This window comes from Cryptomeria japonica, chromosome 3, assembly GCF_030272615.1.
Source record: "Cryptomeria japonica chromosome 3, Sugi_1.0, whole genome shotgun sequence".
In the NCBI taxonomy this organism is placed as follows: Eukaryota; Viridiplantae; Streptophyta; class Pinopsida; order Cupressales; family Cupressaceae; genus Cryptomeria; species Cryptomeria japonica.
In genome coordinates this window covers 277,136,833-277,162,854 of record NC_081407.1, presented here as the reverse complement: position 1 = coordinate 277,162,854, position 26,022 = coordinate 277,136,833, and the positions used below count along the sequence as shown (strand labels likewise).

General features: G+C 34.8%; 1 pseudogene; it reads right to left on the bottom strand.

Annotated features, from left to right (window-relative positions):
- Positions 1–1,469: 1,469 nt before the first annotated feature.
- On the bottom strand, positions 1,470–23,999 carry LOC131063882 (kiwellin-1-like; annotated as a pseudogene).
- Positions 24,000–26,022: the final 2,023 nt, after the last annotated feature.

Genomic DNA, 26,022 nt, shown 5'->3' with positions numbered 1-26,022 from the left:
ATTGAAACTGAAATCTGAATAAATATGTGATATAAAACTTGGCTTTGTATTCAGAGTTTAGTGCTCTGACACCATGTTAATTTGTATAACCCAGCAATAGATTAATTGCTCAACAAATATCATAGAAAGGAAACTATCTGATTTGTAACAATTAATACATTGACTTTATTAACAAATGAATAGTAGAAGCAAATCCACATGAAACCAATCACACAAACATAGTTAACATCGATATACCCAGGAAACCGCAATGCGGGAGAAAACCTGCAAATGTTAAATCTTCTATTTAGATTCAAGAGAAAACTTTCCTTTCGAATACAATCCTAGTTGCTACATCAATTTTAATATATAGCCTTCTTGATGAAAAGTCAATTATGCAAGAGAAGTGAAACTTTCCTCACACAACATAACCTAAGAGAAAATTCCTTTCATAACTCAGGAAAGAAACTTTCTTGATATGATGCAAACTAAAAACATTCCTTACATGATGCAAGAGAAAGGAAACTTGTCTCACATAACTTAAACTATCTTACACATAAAACTTCTCTTGGTGTTAACCTCACAACTCTGGGAAATATTCTATTTACAAAATAGAAAATATGCTAAACCTGAACATCCAACATGAGCTGCACTTAAGCAACTTCCACAATCACACCTTCCGAACTACAAAACACATAACAAAAGCATGTGAAGTAGGTTTTGACAATGGCAAAGAATATTAAAAAAAAGAAAAAAAGAACAACTCTTGTAAATATAGTGAATCAATATATCAAGAGAAAGATAAGCAACACCTTTACTTATTCACTATATTATTATTCTATGTTATAATTTATCTAATTAGTGAAACAACAAATACTATTTATCTTGTTTCCTACATAAACAATTTGAATACTTTATTCGTTCTTAAGTACTACCTTGAATTCAAATTTGTTTTGAATTCAAAAAAAATTATAAGTTAATTTCTTAATTCCGATTTTATCTATAAAAACAATACCTTACCATAGATCTATTGGAGTACTCTTTGACCATCAAAGAGTGATACGAGTTCTCATCCAAAAGAACTTGTAGTTAACTTAAGGACTAGACTACACAAAATTCTCATGATCGCTAGAGAGTACTGTCTCAATGAAATTATCTCATAATGCTTTAAGTCATCCTCGTGGCCTAGTCAACATAATCAAGCCAATTGCCAACACCTCAAAATAGGATTCAATATCTAGTTAAGTCAACTTTAAGATGAGTTCACATTACCATTACTTCTGATAAACAATTACAATATACTGTCTTAATTTTTAATCTGTCTTAATGCTGTAACTCTAGAGCTGGAACCCTTTTCCCACCTTATGTAATCTAAAACATATGATGCAAAAGAGTATATTATTATGGAGCAGGAAACAAGACTGCAAGAGCAATGGCTAGCAGAGTTTATTTTGGCGAACAAAATGAAGAAAAGGAAGACCCAGAAGTTTTTAAGTTTCAGACCATGTGATACTCATCACACCAACACCTCAAAATTGTCGACTCCCAAGGCTTTCCATATGGCAGGAGAGGCCGTAAAGGATTAGAATGAGCAGAGAAAATGAGAACATAAATAAAATAAAGCATTAAGAAAAGGATAACACATGATTTATCATGGTTCGGCAAATTTGCCTACATCCACACTCAAAGCCGGGAATAACTTCTATTGATCAATCTCTAAAATACATGGGCTGCACACAACCATTATATAAACATATCAGATATGAATTGAATAGTTGGAAGAATGCGAAGGCTCATGTGACCATTGGGCTTCACATTCCCAACAATCTCCCCCATGGAGGCCAACCGGTACAGCCATGTACAGGCATCCCTGCTTCCACGTTTGATCTTACATTCGAACCAGACCCATCGAAGATTTGAGCTTCACAAAACTCTGTTCACGGACACTACGAATAAGTGGTCTCCAAACCAGATCCCAATCAAAAACATCTTCTCTTATGCTCCCCTTCACACTAAACAGAGCATTAGAAAGATCATTAACATGTTCGAAAATGAACCCTCCATCCTGAAATGAATCATGAAGCACAAACATGCTATGATCATCTGTGCTCCTCCGTGACAGAACATCATAAAACCTGTCATCATCGAAAAATCCAGCATAATTCCCTAGAGGCACCAACTCCACCAAATCATTGTATTGATTAAGTAACGCCTTCAATGAATCATGCATCCTGCACGCACAAGGCCTACCACTCTCAACACTCTCCTTATGCAAAACAGTTAAAATTTTGAAATCCATTTGCTTTGATAGATCCGTTACAATAAAATCTGTTACAATTGTGCTGCAAGGAACCATTACATCCTTATCATCATCATTAGGCAAAATAATTGGGGTACCGAAACAGCAAAAATTTGGTACATACAAAATCATTAGCATTCTACCGCAAACCACCTGCAATGCAACCACTCCAAGGCTGTCCGCATTGACATCTATCGTGGGCTTGTCATAAACCACATAGTCAGGAGATCTGTAGCCAAAAATACCCCTAACAGCGTCGATGAAATGGTGTGTCTTATCATCCTAGTTGAAAAACTCCACCACAATATTTTTGGAATTTAAATTTAATCCCTTAGCTACAACAGCGGCCCCGTTGTCGTCCTTGTCTAGGATTTCGTGAATTTGACTAGTTTGATGGCAATGGACATAGCAGCTCCAATCTATGGTGTTGGTGCCAAAAATGACACCCCCACCAGACCGTAGAGGAGTCGTTTGCAATCCAAGATGAGCTTTTTTGTTGTCCTTCTATATGTAGGGTTTTCTTTCTCCCCCTCGCACTTCACTGCGAGTTGGAGTCGAGGTCGCGCCCCATCGCCTGTTTTGAAGGTCCGTGATGACCAGCTTTAGTTCTTCAGTTTTCAAAGCTGCCATGGGCACTTCAAGAGCAGGAGAGATCTCCTTCTCAGCATTACTGGCAACCTTTGATTCCAATTGTGTCTTCATGCAGCTTCGCATAACCCCAGGCGGCTTATTAGCCACATGCACAAGTTTGACATAGCAACTTGTAGTCAAATGAGTATCAAGTTCGTCCAGCATTAAATAATGTGAAAGAATGCTCTCCTGTGAGGCCGTAAGAGTCATAGCCCTCTGCACTGTCAAATCCGATCCAGTCCAGAATGAAGGGATGCCCTTGTGCCTGACCATTTGCGACACCGTAACTGCCCACTTGTCAGTCTTTGTATCAATACTATCATTCCTATCAGAATGGACATCACTAACCAACTCTTTGAGATTCTCCAAATCGATAGAATGTCATCTGGGACTGATCAAATCGGCAGCATTAATATCTGGCTGAAAGATCTCACCATAGAGCTCTGTTTCGATGTTGTCCATGGTTTCAGGTTCAAGATCTTTTTCTCTGGCACCATCACCGATGCTCTTCTCAGAGAAATCCTTATTCCCAACTTCACCAAAAACTTTCTTCTTAACATGTTCCTTATACAGAGCCTCCAGGTAAAGCGTTGTCTCTCCATCTTCTTTTGGCTTCTCAACAGACTTAATTACCATGACATCGTCATACTCTAACTCCATACCCTGGGGGCATTGGCCAACATCTTGCAGTGAGGAATCATTATTTGGCTCATAACCGTTTATTGGAGCCATAGATAAATAGCCGGAAATTGGAACTTTTCCTGCACGAGCATACGTCTCCTCTGCGCCCATTTCTACTTCATGTAGAGTAAGATGCTCTTAAGTTTGATCTGCCTCCTTGGTGAAGCCTTCTCCGCTGGGGTCAACTTCCATCTCCACCACAGCCTGAGGACAATCCAAAACAAGGCCTAAACCAAACTTGGTCTGGGGAAACTCTCCTACGACATCACGTGGCTCATTATCCTTAATTTGGTCAGAGATTGGAGGCTCAACACGTCGTCTTTGCCATGGCCTGGAATCAACATCATCTACATCTAGAGAACGTAGAATTCTAGGGAGCTTTCTGCTTACAGAAGCACCTCCCATTGCATCAAGCACAACATCTTGCACTTCATTATCCAATTCCATAGGCTCATAATCTTCTATCAAATTGTCTATGCAAAGGTCTTCTCCCTCTTCAGCCACAACCTCTACTTAGGCATTCAACAAATTTTCCTCAACATCCTTTAGCTTGGCCTGAAGCTTAGCTTCTCTCAAAGAAGCATTTTGCAAATCTTCTTGAAGAGAAAATAACTTGGCTTGTGTATTGCTATGATGATCTTCTAGAGCTATTACGAGATTCTCCAGCGCAAGATGCCTATCAACCTGTATATCATCAAGGTTGCCTTTATTTACTTTTGCTCCATTGAAGATTTCCATCAGTTCTTTTTCTCTTAAATGTCTTGAAGTCTCAACCTCCAAAATTCTTGCCAAGGTATCCTCTATAAAATACAACTGATCCGTTAGTAAGAAATTTTCCTCCTTTAACCACATAATTTTCTCTTCTTGATATTTTTCGAAATCATATGTATCATCTTCTTCAGGTTCATCTTCACTCGCCTCAACGTCCTCTTCTTCAGCAGAATCCTCCTCATCTTTCCAGCCATGGCATTTCATTTCAGCTTCCATTTGCACAACATTACTCTCTGTTCAAGCCAAACATGGCTCTGATACCAATTGTAAAGGATTAGAATGAGTAGAGAAAATGAGAACAGAAATAAAATAAAGCATTAAGAAAAGGACAACACATGATTTATCGTGGTTCGGCAAATTTGCCTACATCCACACTCAAAGCAGGGAATAACTTCTATTGATCAATCTCTAAAATACATGGGCTGCACACAACCATTATATAAACATATCAGATACGAATTGAACAGTTGAAAGAACGCGAAGAGTCATGTGACCGTTGGGCTTCACATTCCCAACAAAATCATCGACAATATTGTTTTTGCATGGGGGCTGAAAGGCATGCTCATCATCACAGCCAGCGACTGAGTCACACTCGTCCACCACCTTGGCCCTCACGGATCGTCCATTATCTGGATTGGTGATTAGTATGAAGTCATTGCAGCGGCTGCCACCGGCGTACCAGCCAGTAGAAAGAGCAACAACTTTTTCGTCGTCACTGTGAAAGTCCCCGTCACACTCCGAAGCCCCTCCTCCATCATCGCCCTTACCAAATCCATTGAGAGTGAGTGTGGCCTTAGTACTGCCTGTGACTGGGGGTGAGCATATGAATTGTGGGTATCGCTGCCCTGTCTCGCAGCATTCTGCGCCGTGGTCACGATTGCAGTTGTTGGATATGCCACTCAAAAATCCGTCTGGATTACATGATGCAAGGATTCTTGCATCATCGACAGGCCTACTGCATTCCGCTATGGACATGCTCAGTAGCAATCCAAACGCTATCATGAACATCATCCTCATCTTTCCTGCAAAATCCAACATAAACATATCAGCTGACATTTCTGTTTAAATTCTCTCTGACAATCTAATTCTAAGTTCACTTCACCTTACTTCTAAGCTTGCAAAACGTATGCTCTGCAATTTTTCCTCCTCTTTGATAGATGAAGATGTCCGCTGTTTGAATGATACATCTTCATTGTATTTTCATTTCTATTTATAGCTGCCACCACCACTGGTGCTGTTTGAATGATAAGTCCTCCTTTCTCTGGGCTTCAACGTGTACTGTAGAATGTTAACTTCTAGTGCCCGAGAAGAATAATGAAACCATAGATTCCTAACTTTCAGATTCACTTCCACCGAGAGGATTCCAGTTAAGATGGCAACTTCGCCATTTTAATATAGGTTTTCCAGATTAGAAAATTCTCTTCTTTGGTTTGATATGCCCCGTTTTATTTACTTTTATACTTTACTCTCCGCCGGCGGATGCTTCAGCTTAACCGGGCATGCTTGCATTTATCTTTCCTTGGTGTTCTGTTACCATTCCTTTCATTTCCAATCTAATGGTCAAGATTGGCACATTACCATCTAAGGATAATTACAGTGTGGCTTTGATGGACGGCAGGCAGCAGATGGTACAAAGGATCGGTGTTCATCATCCAGAACTTGTGCGGGACCGCGGGCTCTTGTCACATATAAACTACTATTTTTTATTTTTACCTTAGGTTTTGTTTTTCATGTAAATGCCAAATTAATAAAATAATGAATGACAGCTTCATGTTAAAGGTTTTGTAATGATGTTTTTTGGATTATGTCATTGTTTTTAATTGTAAATTTTAAAAAATAAAAAATTTCAATTGGCATATTTGTCTTAGGAAACATTTTTATATTAAAAGTTTCAAAGTTTTCTATATAATGATAAATAAAATAGTAATTATGTCAAGAGGTATCTACAATGACATCAAAATGTCCTAGCATTGTGAGTATCTAATGATTCTAAATTCCATTTCTTTCTATATAAGATATCTCTTGGCATAATTTACCTATATTTTTTAAATATAGATTTTTTTAAATATAGATATATTTTTTAAATAGTAAATAATTATAAATTTCAAGTAATATTTGTATATATTATTTATTTTAGTTTTTTTAATTTAAAATTGTAGTAAATAGTTACTTTATTTTTAAAATAATTTATAGTAAATCATAAGAATTTTTTTTGAGGTATAAAGTGGTAAATAAAACAAAACTTATTTAAGAATTTACTTGTAATTCTCTTATATTTGTCACATCTAGATGGAGGTTATATTTAGATTCTATTCAAGATTTTTTTTCATTTCATTTTATTTTTTTAACAAGTGTTTAATAGTTTTAGTTATTTTCTATAAATAAAGTTTAGTCAATTCTTGTTCTTATTATTTTTGTATTTGTCTATTTAATATTTTTTGTTAAAATATTCACACAATTACTATTCACACATTTGCTCAATTGTAGGTACACCTCTCAGTGTTATTATAATGCATGTTTGTGAGTGTGTGCACGCACATTTGTGTGTACATGTCTTTTTTTCTTTTGTTTAAGTGTTGTTTCATCAAAATTGTTGGTTATGCAATCATACAATTGTAATGGCCATGTTTTTTCAATAAACTTAGTTGACAGGCTCATCCTAGAATATTTTTTATAACCATTCATCCTGATTCGTAGATCTCCCATTCACAACTTTGGATTATAATAATTAATTTTAGTGGTGTTGGCAAGACAAGGCTATCATATATCGAGGATAGTAAATTAGTTAAGTGAAGGAGTGATGTTGGTAGGATAATCCATTCTACCCACATTAAATATTAAAAAATAAAAATTGTGGCCTAATTATGGATAGTCATAAGTAGCCCTAAGAGTATGATAGAAAAGAACATGCTCTTACAATCTTACACAACATAGCACTAACCACAGTAATTTAATGTTTTTGATTATTATAAGTGAGGAAGGGCCCCATCCCATACACACTTAAAATATCTAGATGAAAAAACTGGTCTTGGAGAGAAAGCCCACCAACCAAATAGTTTAACCAAAATGAAACAACAAAATATAAATGTAACAGCTCAAAGAATCAAGAGTAGCACTAAAAGAATTATTAGAGAACCTAGGACTAAACAACAACTAAAGGAACTACAAGGCCACTAAACTAAATAGCCCCAACTATTCATCATATCTTTTAATTCTTCCTCCCATAGAAGAGGGTTATTGTTCTTTGCCTTTGTCCTTTCACTCTCCATCATAGTAGGCCTTCATCTTCTAGTTTCTCGCGAACTTTTCAGAAACTGTTACAACCTTCATAATTTATTCTTGCATCATCTAGTGGTTAATCTTTATTAGGCCTTCGATACTAGATTCTAGTTTCTTTTTCCAATCTATGTTTCTTTCACATCCCAATTAGTTTTGGGGTGTCTCTTGGTTCTCCACTCTTGCACTATGGTCCTCAATCTCTACAGTAATCCTCTGCCAATCATAGCATTCCACAAGTTTTATTTCAATATCCAAATCCTCACCTTCCCCAAATTCCTTAACAGTATTCATCTCTTCCAAAGCTTAATTTTACAGTTTTTGCATTGGGGGTGAATGACACAAAGTGTCATCCAAAACCAAATTTGGGGGGTCTTCTTGAGATTCCTTGATACTTGTAGCACACATTTCATTGAATGTATAACTCTTATATTATCATCAATCTTGTCTTTTGAGGAAGCATTCTCAATGGCATCAACGATTTTGGGTGCCATGGATAATTTGCCTAGCCTAGCTAACCTATGCTAACTAGAGGATTTTGTGATACTATTTTTGGCAGGATCACTATTAGATAGGTAAATAGAAGGGAGCTGGAAGGGGGGCTGGGGGGCAAGGGTAATAGAAAGGTTGTTATCAAAAGACATGTAGACTATTTTTCCCCTACCATTAACATACTTAGTATGATGACAACTAGGGTTTTTTTGAATTTGCTTGGCTTTAACCTAGGTTGGCCTTTGATCTAATATCAATAATTAAAGGGGGAGTATCACATTAAAGGTTAGGTTTATGATTATTAGGAGATATAAGAAGAAATTTTCAAAGGGAGGTGGTCTATAAAGATGACGGAAAATCATCTTTTAAAATGATTCTCTTCTAGAATTACAAGGTGAAGAAGGGTTTTGGTTCTAATTTCCAGGGGTACTATGAAGGGGTTCAAATTGACAACATGGTTTGTCTCCAAATAAAATTATATCGATCATAAATAAGACCTTGATGTAATGGATGGTAAACCCCTTTAGATATACATTTATCCATAGACCAAAAGAGAAAGGAGGGGAAACTTATAGGTTTATGATGAAAATGGTGATATAAGAGGGGAAAATGGAAGTCATGAATAGTGGTGAACCTTTCTTGCAATGAAAATACTAAATAAGGTGGTAGCTCACAACACCCCAGTAATGTGGTGGATCTTCCTAACTAAACATATTCTAAATTTGTTTCAAGCTCTCCCCATCCCCCAGAAAAGGTGACATGTAATCTTCATACAACTTTTTTCTCAACTTAGGAACTCTTGCCCCCTCAAATTTAGGCTTATAGATTTCACAATGAGCTCCTCTAGCTCTTTCATCTTGACACTGCCAACCTCAACCCTCCCACCCTTCGAGCTATTCATGAATTATGATGATAAATTATTATCACTCCATGTCATGGCCTTATAAAAAAGGGTAATTCCTCCTCTATCAATAATCTCAGAGATGGGCATTTATTTTAAGTGAATCAAATGAGGTAGGTTCAACCCTTAGCCTTCAACCGTGCATGGTAGTAGTTCTTCCTTCCCTAAATTTCAAAATAGTATTTGTGGGACCCAAAACCAAAGTAGAGGATCTAGTGATGATTTTTTTTTATAACTGATAAGATAAATATTAAGAGCCACCAACAAATCTTCACTCAAAGAACTCTGTGAGAAAGGTCTCATTTTATTTAATTTTATTTTACAAAATTTACCTTTTGATAATAGTAATAATTACAACCAATCCCTCTCCGGACCTGTAATCATATATCTTTCTTGATTGGATGAAAATATGCTCTAACACCAAATCCCAAGACTAGATGGAGATGTAATATTTTTTACTATTTCTTTTCCAACCAGTATAGCTTTTGAAATCATCATGACATGTCAACATCATGTTAGCCATCATCAAGCACCTGAGCACATAGTGTCAAGTCGCAGTCTACATTAGAGCCACAACAAATAATATACCAAGCATTATCTTACTCTTCATTATTAGCAAACCTATCATTTCTATCATTGAATAAAATGTTTTATCATGGCTCAAGACCTCAAATTCTCTATTCTAGTACTTTAACTCCTTGAATTTGAGTCCTTCATTGGCTAAGGGGTCAACCATTTTATTTCACTCTCTAAAGATGTGAGTGGCTACCCAGTTGGAATATAGACCAATCATATCCTTTCTTTCTATCGTATAGTTATTGTCCTTCCATAAAGGATTAGATCTCAAATTTATGGTGTCTATGATTAACTTAGAATCCCCTTCTATTAGAATTTATTAAAACCACGGTGTAAATTTCTCTTTTGGACCTGTTATAATGAGGACACAGTCCCTTTTGTTATGTTCAATAATATTTGCTATCTACTAATTTTTTAAATAATTGTTTTTAAGTGGTTTGTCACTCCTGGGTAGTTATATGTGCTGGTTGGTTGATGTTTTTTTTCCTCTTGGATACCATCAGACTCTTTAAATATGTTGTGTACCACCAAAGAAGGTAGTAGGATAGAATTGGATCAAATATAATTCTTGGTTGACCATCTCTAGTCTTCTTATCTATAATAATTTAATGTACAAATAAAGATATAATTTACTCTTGTATATGGTATGTAATGTTATCTATATTATTATTTCATCCATTTACTTTATTACATATAGCAGTAAACATTTTGCATCATTTCCTTAATGAAATTGAGTAAGATTGAGTGATTCATGCCCTTAGATCCTAATAAATAAACAAGAGGCGACAAAGTGGTCAAGACAAGGTGATTAGGTGATCTTTAAGGTTTGTAGAATAATGAGAATGAATAGGAATATTAAGAGAAATATTTGAGGAAAATAAATTAGGATGATCAAAATTCTATCCATAATGTCAATGTTAGATGAGGAGTATGAAGAGGGTAGTCCTAAACTTGTAGACATATTTTATCAATTATCCATCTTAGGGAAACCAAGAATTTAAGGAACCAAACCACAAACCCCTAGACAAAGGAGCATACTAATCAGTTAGATCTTGGAAGCACATAGACTATTGGGGATGCTAGAGGTAGATGTGTAGAGAATGTGCATGTGGCTAAGAGTATAAGGAAAAAACTAAAATGTAGAAGTAGGAACAGTCCACCCAGGTCTAACACAAAAGGGAGTAGGCTGGCATGAAAAATGGTCACTCCTTTAGCAAGTCAAAATTTGGATTGGTAAAAACTATAGAAGTTCATGGGGAACTGGTCAGAGGATACTATGAGGCACTGTAAGGTGCAAAACAATTTAGTTAGTAAGTGTTTAGTTAGATAAACAGTACTAGTTTATGAAAATTACTTTAATATTATGGGTAACAACCATCATTTGTTTTGTAAAACTAGAGGAGAAAAACATGAAATCATGGGATAGATTGAAGAAGGCATTCTAGGAGGAATTAAAACTCTTAAGAGATGACATGAAATTATTTCTGAAATCTACAATACCAAACAAATAAAGCATGAGATCATGTGGTGATATAATCATAAGCTCAAGGAGTTATTGGGTAAGATGGAGAACTAACAAGCGAACATGTTAAAGAAGAGGATGTTCTTCAAGGGACCGATTCCCTCCCTACATTGAAAGATGAGACTAGCACCTCCCTCCTCATATGTTAATACTTATAATTGAGTGATGAACATTGACAGTGAAAACACAACATCCTATTGAGGGAAGATGAAGACTGACAATGATAAGAAATTTGAAGGTAGTAGCAACAAAGAATATATGATGGTTTGTGATGGACAAAACTGTGAATTGAAACTAAATTATTATTGAAGGACTAGTCAATTGACTTAATCGATTCTCCAAAAGATCCTTTATTGCCTACCTTAGTTAGTTCCTAAGTGTCAATTTGGGACTTTTTAACCTTTACAAAGGTATGAGGGCTATCTATCAAGGGGATGAGAGTAGTAACATAAAAGGGGATGCAATGCAACTATTCACACTTCTAAATTTAAGATACTAAACGAAGTATTCTATTTCCTATCAAAAAACTATGCAATGATTTGCAATCGGGACTACTATAGATTGATGAAAGTTCAATTAAGGTTTATACTTGAATTCCATAATGTTTAGAAATAGATAAAAAGCTTAAGAACACTTACTAATGATAATTTAGTAAAAGAAGCCAAACACAAATTGAATGATAAGTTGAATAAGGAATGCACTTAAAGAAAACTTGCAATCAAAACCTTATAGAAATTTAAATGAATTAATACAATCTACATGTAATAGAAGTTAAAATAAATTAATACAAACTACTCAATAGAAAATCAAAGATTTTTTAGTTTCCAAAATTGCAAGTTTTTCAAACTCGAAGAGTATGCTAGGCTCTACGGTCAAGTTTGACGATTAAATTTTTCCAACAAACAAGATTAAGTAGAATAGTTAAATTTCCCTACTATTCAGGATTTGCTTTACCTAGGTACGTATACCTTAGGGATAGTTATAATAATTTATAATTATCTAGAGAATCTTTTTGGCTCATGATATACTAATATACAAGTTGATTTCTACTTGTATGATAAGAAAATAAAAGGAAGTATTTTAGAAATGTAATTGTGTAGTTTGAATTTATGTGATTTGTGCCTTCCTACCACTAGGAAATGGAGACAATTTCTTGCTTCTTTAATGGTTTTATATTACTTCGTTAGACAAATTTTATATTCACACCTTGTATGAATCTATCAATTATTTTATTTCTCCAAATGCAGTGATTTATCCTAATTACTATAACCTATTAAAATGAATTTAACCTCTTCTTGAGAGGACCAAGTAGACAGATTATACAAAGATACTAAAACTTCTTTCGATAATCTGAAATATACTTGATATCTAAATTATTATAATAAGAAAACTCTGAATATAGGAACCGTCAAACAACCTTGGCTACTTCAACCAATATAAAAGATGAAACCAAATTTAAAAGAACTCCATTGTATTCATGGATAACTTTAGGAAGAAAAGTAACAAGTGTTTTGAAATATTTAAAAGTGTAGTAATGCTTTTCCATATCTTCTTTAGTAGCATTTGTGATTCTCCTTATAGAGAGAAAACAAGCTTGTAACTACCACCTCCAAAGTCACATCACTTAATATCAATAAAATAAAAAATTTCTTTAAGACAGTAATATAAAAGAAATTATAAGGCATAAAGTAAAAAATATATAAGTGCACATCCATAGTCTTTGATCCCTTGATGAATGCCCATGGCCATGGTTGGCCTGGAAAGGTATTCACTTTGTTACTTGGATGTCACTTGATCCTTGATGGTATCATCATGATTGTCTTATACTGGAATTATTTATAGCTACAAGTTGATCTATGTAATCTAGGGTTTTGTAAGTGTTAATATTTAGGATCAAGTGCCACATGGTATACTTCAATGAGTACATATTATTCATCTCAGTTTATGTATTTCATACCACATTATCGTCATCATTTATGTTCTACAAGGCTTCAAGAAACAAAGCTACTATATTTTTCTTCTATTTTTTTTGTGAAATCATTGTGCCCACATCATCCATAAAGGGTGGGAGCTCCACATCTCTCTTTTCATTGTAGTAATTCAATTTTATGATTACTTATTCATTAAACTTTTGACGATTCCTTTGTAATTTATTTGCCTTTGTGATTAGCTCTGCATTGAGAGGATCCTTTACTTGGTTTCCTCTATTTTGGATTTTAACCTATCATCAAGGTTGGTATGCTCATAAAACACTTTAGTAGTTCTAACATATACACTTCAAAACTAGTTAGCAAACACTATCATCTTTTGATACTTGCATTTATCCAATTCTAAAACAACACCAAAAACATCAATCTTTGTTTATTTATCTCTTTATTCTAGCTTCCTCTATAACTTTTATGCTTTGACTCTCTGATAAGATACATCACCTTGTGCCTCTAAAAGGGTTTTATTAGATTGAAAACTTATTTTCAAAGGGAAATGTGAATTTTATAACTTATATTTAAGTTTCACATTTTCTTGTTCCATCATCTTACTCCTTGATTTCTACATGTTTTTCTCTTTGAATAATTGTTCAATTTGATCTTTATTAAAGCTTGCCACATTTATATTCAAATAAGTGGTTTCCACTAGATCAAATTCCCCTACTCATTGTATCATCGGATGTCCAAAGACTTTACCAATATCAATTATTTTTGGCCTTTTATGTGGGAGATATAGTGCCCATGTAAGCAAACTATTTGAATATGGGTAGAATCAAAATTTGATGTATATTTTGTCTACAAATTTCAAGTTCAAATTCTTTTCCTAGTTCAATTTCTTCTTTGTGTCTTGGCTGCTTACAAAGCTATAGAAAACAAGAGTAGAAATTATATTCCACCCTAGGAAAATCATAACATAGGCTTCTTGCAATAATTATCTTACCCTCTTTTCAGTCATTTAACTTATTTTGGAATCAATATTCTTTTGCAATTCTTGTAGTAATTGAGACTTATTGGTAGGTGTTATATCACCAAGTCCTTTTGTAATTTTCTTCCTTTTGTACTTGTACAAATATGCTTTGGATTCTGATGTATGTACAAAATCCTTATCAAAAACAAATTCACTACATGTCAGTTGCTTACACTCATAAGTTTATTAATTTGATGATTTCTCTATTACCACCATCCTATTTGGTGGAGTATGATACTCTCCAATCTCTGACCTTGAAATTTGGTCATATTGATCACTAGCTATTACATCCCTTGTAATTTTAAACTGAAATGGTTTCTCTTGGCCCTTGACTTGGTTCCTCCAATTTATCTCTCTACAAATCGTGTATCATTTTGTGCCCTTTAAATTATGTCTATAATTTCTACCCAGGTTTGTGTGTAAATTTCCACTCATGTGACCATTACTGTTAGCAGAATAACCATTAATGCATTCGAATTTTTTAATATTGCCTCTGATGTGCTAATCCTTATGGGTTAGATGAAAATATCTACTCTTCAATCACATTGTGTCTATTTCGTGTCATCTCTTTTATTCTTATATCCGATTAGGAAGACAATAAAATTATCACCTCAATATCAAATGTCGAGCCTTGATGAAGTTTCTTGCTATCCTTATGACTAGTTGGTGAGACCCATCAATATTTGTTTGGTATAATTCCAGCTAGTTGATTTCCATTTGTAAGATCTTGTGAGAGTCTCCTTGATAAACCAATGTCTCCCCTAACATTTTTTATAATCTTCCTTTTAACCCACTCTCTGATTGATCTACAAGACCCATAAAAAGTCTTATCAATTTTGAAACTTTCTTTGATGAGATGTTATATATATATATATATATACATATATATATATACATATATATACATATATATATATGTATATATATATATATATGTATATATGTATATATATATATATGTATATATGTATATATATGTATATATGTATATATATATATATATATGTATATATATATATGTGTATATATATATGTATATATACATATATGTATATATATATATGTGTATATATATATATATATATGTATGTATATATATATATATATATATATATATATATATATATATATATATATGTATATATTTAGTGCAATAGAGGAGACATAAAAAAACACTCCTCGATATGTCATGTCTCTTCGCTAGCTTCCTTTCATGTGTTGACGTTGCATTCTATTTTTGTAGAGATAATTTTATTGTCTACTGGATGATGGGAAGTATGTTCGAAGTGATTCTTATCTTTATTGAATTTGTCTATCACTTCATCAGAGAGACAATAAATTTCCCTTTGATATATACTGCTTTCATTTGTGTATCTACTCCATAGTACAAACCCTAGGATTTCATTTTATCTTGAAATAACATATTAATCCTCCATCTAATCTATCGATGTCTCTTCAATAAAATTTTCTCTTTATGTCCATTCGAGAATATTCTTGAGTTTCCTATATACAATCAAAAAGACTCAAATAAAGTTTCTCTCATAACAAATGATGAATGGTGTTTCTTTATGATTTTCCTTGTCGGAAAGAGTTAAAATATCTTGCCTTGATGAATTATCCTTTTTGTACACCTTTTGGTCAATACATAATCAAAGAGACTCATGAAATGTCTCTTTGTACTCTAATTTCTTATAAATGAGACATCCTTTCACTAGGAAGTTCTATCAAAGAAACTCTTGATTTTCTCTTTAACCGGTGTATTCTATTGAGGAGCTTTCTAGTTGAGGAGAATCAAATTTCTCTTCAATTGAATGTCTCTTTAATGGAAGTTATTATAGAAAAAGTAATTGCTTTGTCTTTTGAGATCGAAGAGACATAAAAAAGGCATGTTCGATATTGACCATCTTTTAGTTAAATATGCCATGATCATTCCCTCCTATTTTTGAATATTTATTATTGCAATGCTGATCTATGTGATATTTGTAGTTATCTTGATTGAGCCTTGAGCAACATGATTTGGGCAATAGACTAGACTATACCAAGATAGAAAGGGAATGTTTCCTTTTTAAATTATGTTTTTTGGTAATGAATGAACAAAGAATTTAATCTATTATGCTGGCCAATAGTATGGATAGTAATGGGAAAATTATATGGACATAATGACATGGGATTTGTACTAACTTGATAACTTTTGAATAAAAAAGTTTGTTACTTTAATTGATGCATTCTATACTCCAATAGTGGCTTCAATTGGGGATGAATATTTGTCAGACGTTGTAAGAATCTAAAAAATTAATGTTTGGGATGTAGACCAAAAGGAAAGGAAAAGAGGAAAAGGAAAATAGGGGAGATCCTAATATATTGTGCATGAAAAAAAGATCTTCTTTTAGAAAAGAAGTACTTCAAAAACTATCCATGCATTGGTAGTTCCTAAGTTTCTCCTAACATTTTTTGTAAGAAATATGAATATTCTCCACCTTTACTTGTAATGACAAATGTGCCAATCAAGAGGGAATCAAATTTTCCATGTTTCCCTTTGTTGGATATTATTGCTGCTAGGATATGTTGTTGTAAATAATGTCAACATATTCCTATGTTTTGGTCTTTTGATGATTGCAGTAAGTTGATTTGGTTTTTTTTGATACACTAAATGAAGTAGATGTTGGTTCCATGATGGTAAGTGGTGATCTGATCGAATAATGGATTCCAATATGAGGATTGGTTTTTTAGTGTTTAGTGTTGGAGTGTTCTAGTATTTGATCTCTTATGCTCTGGAATTGTTATATCTTTGGTTGTGGATTTGGGAGAATGTTTAGCATGTTTATGTGTATTTTTAATTCAGATGGTTCATAATATGGTGCTCTACAAGTTATCTTTCTAGTCCTAGTTGTTGTTGTTAAGTGTTCTTGAGTATTAGTGTGTTGATTGATGGATATTTGATTAAGTGGTGTTGGTGCAGCTATTGTGGATCATTCTAACATGCTTGCAGGTGTTTCCTAATTGTGTCCTATTTATTTTTATATTATGTATTGATCATTATCCATGTTATTAAGGATCTTATGGGTCCAGTGATGTTCTTTATGTTATGTGGTATTTTCGATGGTGTAACGTATGAAGAATGATCTTGGTGAGATTTCTTGTGGCATTATGTGCTCGAGAATTTTATTTGGGTCTATTGTATGTCGTAAATGAAATGTATTGGTCCCATGAGTTGTATATTGTTATTTCTGGGATATGTTGTTGTCATTGATGTCAACATACTCCTGTCTTCTGGTATTGCAGAGAGTTGTTCGGTGTTCCGGTGTTTGCAATGAGTTGATCTAGTTGGTTTATCTATTGGGAATAGTGAATCAACTAGAGATACCACATTATTTATTGATTTCATGACTCTATGTGGTGATTTAGTTGATTTATGGATTTCCGTATGAAGACCATTCTTCTATTCTGTGGTTAGTAGAGTTTGGTATTTGATCCGTTGTGCTCTGGTATGACTATATCTTGGGTTGCAGATTTGGGAAATAGTTTGGGATGTTGATATGTATCTTTATTTAAGATTGCTGCTAAGAAGTGCTCTTGAGTGTTAGCATGTTGATCGATGAAGATTTGATTAACTAGTGTTGGTGCATCTATTGTGGATGGTTCTAATATGCTTGTTGGTGTTTCTGTTGGACATAATGGATCACTGAGAGGTGGGTGAATAAGTGATCAAAACACTTTTACTTCAAAAGGGAGCTACCCATAATATATAACACAAACTAAGTGCTATCTAGTAGCTCAAACAATGCAAACTAGGTGTGAGAAAGGATTTGCTAAATCATTAGCACAACACATGCACAAGAAAACATCACACAACACCATATATATGAGGAAATCCTAATGTGATAAAAAACTCGATGAGAATAGTTGCTGGAGATCTTCTACTCCACTCCAGCCTCACAATGTAAAATATATAATTACAATTTTAGGGCACCAACCCAAGGAGCACCAACCTCTAATTTATGAGCACCAACCCCTGCACAATTTATAAGCTACAACCTAAAGGAGATACAACACTTGCACTAAGCTCCAAATTAGTGGAAAACAATATAAATATTTTAAACACAAAATAAGATCCCTCTTGCAAAAGAAGATTTGCAACCTTACAATATTATGTTTTGTCGGTTTCAACCTTACTGGTTTGTGTTCTTTCCACCCAATCTACAACCTTTTTTTGCTGATAACTTTGTTAAGTCCCCTCTCACAATTTCTTGACTCTTCTACTCACACTTAATCACTCTTTATCAGGCACAACCTTTGCTGGTTTGTCACCTTTGTGTTCTATGCTCACTCCACCATTTGTTCCTTACACTGGTTGCCCTGCTTCTCCTTACCGGTACCATCTTCACTCATAAACACTTGAAGTCTTTATCTCTTTTTCTCTTAGATAGGAATTTCCCACTTGTCTTTTTTATACAACAACAAAAATAGCATTCTCAAGTCATTATATTTCATCTTGAACTTTCCCGCCAAGGATTAATTCAAACTAAGGGCGGTTTAGGGTTTCCTTCAACGATCAAATCTTCCTCAAATCTGATCCGATCTATCTTGGATCAATCACTTGCATTGGAGGAATGCATCTGTATGAATTTTCTAATATCCAATGCATATTTGCTAAAGATAACAATCTTGACCATGATTTTTGGCATTTATATCTATCGACTCATTTATGACCTAGTTGTTTCCTTCTTGAGGTCCTCTTGTAGTCTGATTTCCATGTTTTTTGACCTTGAAATATGTCAACTCACTTATGACCCAGTTGTTTCCTTCGAGGTCCTCTTACAATCTGATTTCTTTGCTTCGATCTAGGTGCCAAGAACTCCCTAATATTTCTTTCCCATTCATTCTTCCTCTAGCCACATCAATCTGTTATCATCCTGTGATTTGTTGTTGTTTCATTAATGTCAACTAACTGTTCCAACAACCATGTCGATGGAAACTTCACTAGCCCTTGCATGCTTGCCACCTCAGCTCCACATGGCATTATAACATACACTCATCTCACCAGCATAAGGTTGGTTTACACTAAATTATTCAATAAAATATTACCGACACAAGCCATTACCAATGGGACTTTCTCCTCCTGCTAACTGGTAGTGCACACTACATCGGTAGAACATCTTCACCTCCAGTGGTTTGTGATCATTTTAACATTCTTCCTCTTCATCATAAATAGGCAGCCAACCTCTAAACCGGTTTATGGTCTACCGGTTATCACTCAACATGCTAAAACACACATGCATCTGATGTCATACCGATGAAGTTATTGATAGTCTCAATACCTACTTGTCTTCCAGCATACCAATTGACAAGCCTTCATGTTAATCTTCCTTATACTAGTTCAATATTCTTTATACCAAGTTTGTAGTACCAGTTGACATCAATTACAACTCAATGCCAACAATCTCCCCCTTTGGCATTGATGTCAACATTGTCTTTTTTGGGTTCTCTCCCCCTTTGACAGAAATGGAAAATGAAACCTTAGTCTGACACCAATAGTCCCTCCCTTGACTACATCTAGTTGAGACATACTCTCCCCCTATTTCCATGCCTATTGATTCAAGAGTCATAAGATAGTAACTATGGTTAAATCCCCCTCAATCATGCATTCTCCTATGCACTTAAGTGTTGCCAGATGGTGGTACAACTCCCATATTTTGTCTCAAGTATTCAAATGGGCCCAAAGGAAGTAGCTTGGTAAATATGTCGGCAATCTGCTCACTAGTTGGAGCATATTCTACTATGACCTTCTTTTTTGCTACCTTTTCCCTCAAGAAGTGATACATGATTGCTATGTGTTTTGTTCTTAAGTGCAGTAGTGGATTCTTGGAGATGTTGATTGCACTTGAGTTATCACACCAGATTGGAATAGGTTCTGGTATCTCCACATTTATGTCTTTCAATGTCTGCTTCATCCATAAAACCTTTGAACAACATGTAGCAGCTACTATATACTCTACCTCAGTAGTAGATAATGACATCGAATCTTGCTTCTTGTTGAGCCATGATACTAACCGGTCTCCTAAGTAGAAATCACCTCCACTTGTACTTTTTTGGTCATCAATACTTCCTACCAAATCTACATTAGTATAAGTCTGCAATGAGAAGTCTCCTTTCTTTGGATACCATAGGCCATAGTTGATAGTTCCTTGTAGACACCTAAAGATTCTTCTGACTATGCTTAGGTGAGACTATTTGGGAGTAGCTTGGAATCTTGCTACCATGAAAACATCTTGTACAATATCTGATCTAGATGTTGTTAAATATAACAAACTACTAATCATATACCTATACAATGTTTTCTCAACTTACTACCGGTAACCATGGGAATACTTACTGGTTTGTTGTCCTCCATTTGAAATTTCTTCAACATGTCTTTCGCATACTTGGTTTGGGAGCTGAAAATTCCTTTTTGCTATTGTGAGATCTATGACCCAAGAAACTAGGACAACTCACATAACATAAACATCTAAAATTTTGTCTTCATCTAATCTACTAAATTCTTTGCACATGATGTCATTGTCTCCACCAAAGATAATATCATCCACATATACAACAACTATAATCATGTGATCTCCATTTAGCTTGACATACAAGTTGTTGTCTGCATTCCCTTTTTGGAATTCTTCCTCCTTCAAGTATTTGTCTAACTGGGAATACTAAGCTCTAGGAGCTTGCTTCAAACCATACAAGGCTTTCTTTAACTACCATACAAAACTCTCATCTTCATGTAGCAATTACCCTTCCAGTTGTTCTATATACACCTCTTCTTCAAGATTACCATTGAGAGATTTTACATCCATCTAATACACTTTATATCCCTTATAAGTTGAGAAGGCTAAAAACATTTTTATTGCCTCTAACCTAGCAACTGGTGAAAAGGTTTCTTCAAAATCAATACCTTCCACTTGACCATACCCTTTACAAACAAACCTTGTTTTATGCCAGACTATCTTACCTTCTTCATTCATCTTCTTCTGGTAGACCCATTTGGCACCTATGACATTCTTGTCTGGTGGTCTAGTAAAAAGTTCCCAAGTCTAATTTTTCTCAATTTGCCTCAATTCTTCATCCATGGCATCTACCCACTTCTCACTTTTGCTAGCATCATCAAAACATTTTGGCTCTACTTCTGTCACGAGGCATAAATTTACCTGCTCACTTTCCTGGGCTAGTCTCCTTCTAGTCTGGACACCTTCATTCCTATCTCCTATGATTTGTTCTTCCAGATGATTCCTCTGCACATACCAGTTGGGTATTTTGTTTGGTGCATCTTCTACCAGTCCATTGTTATATTGTTCTTCATATTCAACATTTGAATCATCAATGTAAGGTCCTGGTGCAAATTTTCCTCTATGGGAGTCTTCATCTATTCTCACATTTACATGCTCAACCACCTTTCTTAATCTCTTATTGTAGCATTTGTAGGATTTTCTATTGCTTGAGTATCCTAATAAGATTCCTTCATCACTCCAAGAATCAAAAATTCCTAATCCATTAGCATCTCTCTTGATGAAACAATTACTTCCAAACACTCTAAAGTGCTTGAGTGATGGTTTCCTTTCATTCCATAAGTCATAAGGAGTCATTCCACTCTTCACTCTTAACTATACCCAGTTTAATGTGTATACTGTAATATCAACTGCTTCCTTCCAATATATATCTGATATGTTGGCCTCATCAATATTGTCCTAGCCATCTCCTTCACTATCCTATTTTTCCTTTCTACCATCCCATTTCTTTGAGGTGTCCTTGCAACTGAAAACTATCTTTGGATTCCATGTCTCTCACAATAGTCAACAAACTTATTGGAAGAAAGTTCTCCACCCTGATCTAATCTTAAGCATTTTACCTGGTATCCATTTTCATTTTCTGCCATCTTCCTAAAAAATCTTGAATCTCTCAAATGCTTGTGACTTATCATGCAAGAAGGATACACAAGTCATTCTTGAGTAATCATCTATAAACAACATGAAATACCTTTCATCGACCAATGCTCTTGTCCTTGTTGGCCCACATAAGTCTGTATGTATCAACTCCAAAGGTCTTGAGGTGTTATATTCCTTTGTTTTAATGATGACCTTTGCTTTCTTACCTCTAACACATTCATCACAGAATGTGCTTGTCAGTTTTATGTTCTGAGGTATGTTTCTCACACAATGGTTCTTTATTACCTTAACTAGATTATGAAAATTTACATGGCCTAATCTTTGGTGCCATAACCAAATTTCATCAGCCTATCCCATCATGCATTGGGACTCATAGAATTCCTTTAGATTGTAGACATTTCCCTTTGTTCTCTTTCCTTCTTGTACCAACTAACCGATACTCTTCTTTCTTATCTGACAACTAGTAGAGTCAAATGAAAACTTGCACCCTTTGTCACACATATGACTTACACTCTACCGGTTATGCTTCAGCCCTTCCACATAGTACACATCATGAGCCTTGAGCTTACCATCAATATTCAGTGTACTCTAGCCTTTGATCTTGATGGAGGAGTTAAAACCAAACCAGATTGAACCACCATTACAATCATCAAGCTTGATGAAATTTTCCTTATCTTTGGTCATGTTATTTGAGCAACCACTATCAACTACCCATAGACTCCTCTTTTCAACATGTAGAGCAGTCTACATAATCAAGTTGAACTGTGTCTTTTTTTTCTCCTTCTCTACCCAATGCAGTTTCTCTTCTTTCTTTTCCTCTTCTGTCACTTTGTGTTCCAGTTTTGTTTCTAATTTCTCATCTGATACTATTTTCTTTTTCTTGCCAATTCTCAGCTGACAATACCTTGCTATGTGACTAAAATTTTGACACTTATAATATTTCACATTAGCACTGTAAGATATACTCAAGGTATTTTTGTAGGATATTTGCATATTAATTCTGTTTTGATAACTCTTGTGACCAAACTCATTGCAATTATAACATGTTACATTTGTACTTTGTAATGCAACAAATGAGTTTATATTCTTAAAATTAGGGTTAACATTTATTTTCCTATAATTTGTCATTCTATGACTGAACTTATTATATCAGTGACAATAGCCATAAAAATTTGGAACATACCAATTAGGTTGTCTTGAACCTGCAAATGGCTCCCTCACTGGTGGTCTTCCTTTCATGTTGCTAACTCTTGTGAATCCTTCATGATCAACACTTGCATTTCTCCTTGGATTCACATGTCGATACATTGAGTATGGTCTTTAGTTCATTCATTGAGTATACCAGTTTATGTAGCAGTTTCTAGCAGCATCTGCATATGTCTTCTTGCTGATATCCTTCCTCACTGTGAATGTCTTCCTCTCTTCCTCGTAATTTAAAGAGATGAATTGTATCTCCTTATCAGATGTGTCTTTATTTTTTGAACTTTTTCCTTCTTGAAAGCCTAAGCCACTGGTATCTTTAGATTTCTTCTGTTTACTTAGCATCTTATCCAATGCTTCAGTGCTGCCTTCATATTCGCTTCTCAATTTTATCTCTTCCTAACTTTTCTCTAATTTGTTTTGGAGCTTCACTATTTTTTCTTCCAGATTCTCATGCTCCTTCTCCTTTTCACTCAAAATAGTGCTAGTTGCTTCACAGATCCTTTTGGCTTCTTCTAGTTGAAGTTTTAGATCTGCAATAGTTTTCTTGGACTCTTTAAGAGATTTCTCCACCAACTCTTTTTCTTCAACTGCAACCCTTTTTACCTTCTGCAAATCTTTCCTTGTTTCTTTTAGCTCATCCAAGGCACTAATGAAAGCTACTTCAAGATCCACTTCTTCTTCTTTCTCTTCCTCTTCTCCTTCTTCAGGTACCGAAACCTCTTCAGCAGTAAAAAGGTTTTCTCTTACTTCATCTTCACTGCAACAGTCATCTGAGGCACTTTCCTTGTCCATGGTATCATTTTAATGTGTATAAGACTCCTCTGCTTTCGATAGCCTCTTTTACCATGCCGGTAGACATTTTTCTTCTTGTCCTTACCGTATGATCTGCTACCACTTGATTGATCATCTTCATTCTTATCACCATAGGGATATTTAGCAGCAAAATATCCAATCTTTCCATAGTTGAAACATTTCAAAGGTAGCTTGCCTTTGTATTTTCCTAAACTCGTCTTGACTCCTGTAACAAAGTTTGCGATCATGTCATTAGAGTCTTCACTGGTTACATCATGAGCAGACTCTTCTTTTCCTTTTCTTGATGTTTTGAATGCAACTTCTTTCTTTACAACCTCAGTATCGATAATCCTCATCTCATAAGTAGTTAGGGAGCCATACAGCTCATCCATTGTAAATAATTTTAAGATATTTTGCTTCTTCTATTGCTGAGACCTTTGTATCATACTTAGATGTAAGAGATCTAAGTACTTTCTTCCCTACCACCTCATCTTTTATTTCTTCTGCAAGCCCTCTAATGGTGTTTGTTGTTTCATCAATCCTTTGGAGATAGTCAGTAATCCTCTCTTCATCTCTCATATTCAAACCCTCAAGCTATGCTCTCAATGTCTTTAACTTGGCTTACTTGACTTTAGCATCCCCTTCAAATATCTTTTGCAACTTATCCCAAGTTTATTTGGCAGAGGAGCAGTGCATGACTTTAACAAACTCATTATCAAAATAACCCACTACGAATGGAATTTTTAGCTTTATCATTGTTCTCATATTCCTTCTTAGCATCTAGATCAGTAGCGGGGTTATTAGGGATTGTATAACCATTCACCACCACATCCATATATCACAACCTAGAGAGGACAAATAGGTTTCCATTCTTCTACTCCAAAATACATAGTTGACACCATCAAACATAGGATCTTTCAACAAGACAGATTCATTTCTTGCCATTCTGAACACTTGACAGCATCTACTCAAGCTAGAGAACACTTTGACAAAACAGGGTACCTAGGCTCTGATACCAATTGTTGGACATAATGGATCACTGAGAGTGGGGTGAATCAGTGATCCAAACACTTTTACTTCAAAAGGGAGATATCAGTAATATATAAGACAAACTAAGTGCTAATCGGTAGCTCAAACAGTGCAAACTAGGTGTGAGAAAGGATTTGCTAAATCATTAACATAACACATACACAAGAATGAATCACACAACACCAGATATACAAGGAAAACCCAATATGGGAGAAACCTCAGTGAGATTAGGTGTTGGAGATCTTCTGCTCCAATCTAGCCTCACAATGTAAAATATTTGATTATAATTTTAGGGCACCAACCCAAGGAGAACCCACTCCTGATTTATGAGCACCAAATCAAAGAAGCACCAAACCCTGCATAATTTATAGCCTACAACTTAAAGGATCTACAACCCCTGCACTAAGCTCCAACTTAGTGGAAAACAATATAAATATTTTAAAACAAAATGAGATCTCTGTTGCAATAGAATTTTTGCAACCTTACAATATTTTGTTCTGCCAGTGTCAACCTTACCGATTTGTGTTCTCTACACCCAATTTGCAAATTTTCTTTGCTGATAACTTTTCTAAGTCCCCTCTCACAATGTCTTCACTCTTCAACTCAAACTTGATCACTCTTTATCAAGTACAGTTTTTGCTAGTTTGTGACCTTTGTGTTCTATGCTCACTCCACATGTTTGGTCCTTACACTAGTTTGTCTTGCTTCTCCTTACTGGTACCATCTTGAATCATAAAAAATTCAATTATTTATCTCTTCTTCTCCCAGACAGGAATTTCACTCTTGCCATTTTTCTACAACAACAACAATATCATTCTCAAGTCATCATATTTTATGTTGAGTTTTCCAACCAAGAATTAATTTAAACTAAAGGTGTTTTAGGGTTTCCTTAAATGATAAAACATTCCTTAGATCTGAGCCAATCCATCTTGGATTGATCACTTGTATTGGAGGAATGCCTTTGTACTTGTTTTCCAATATCAAATACATATTT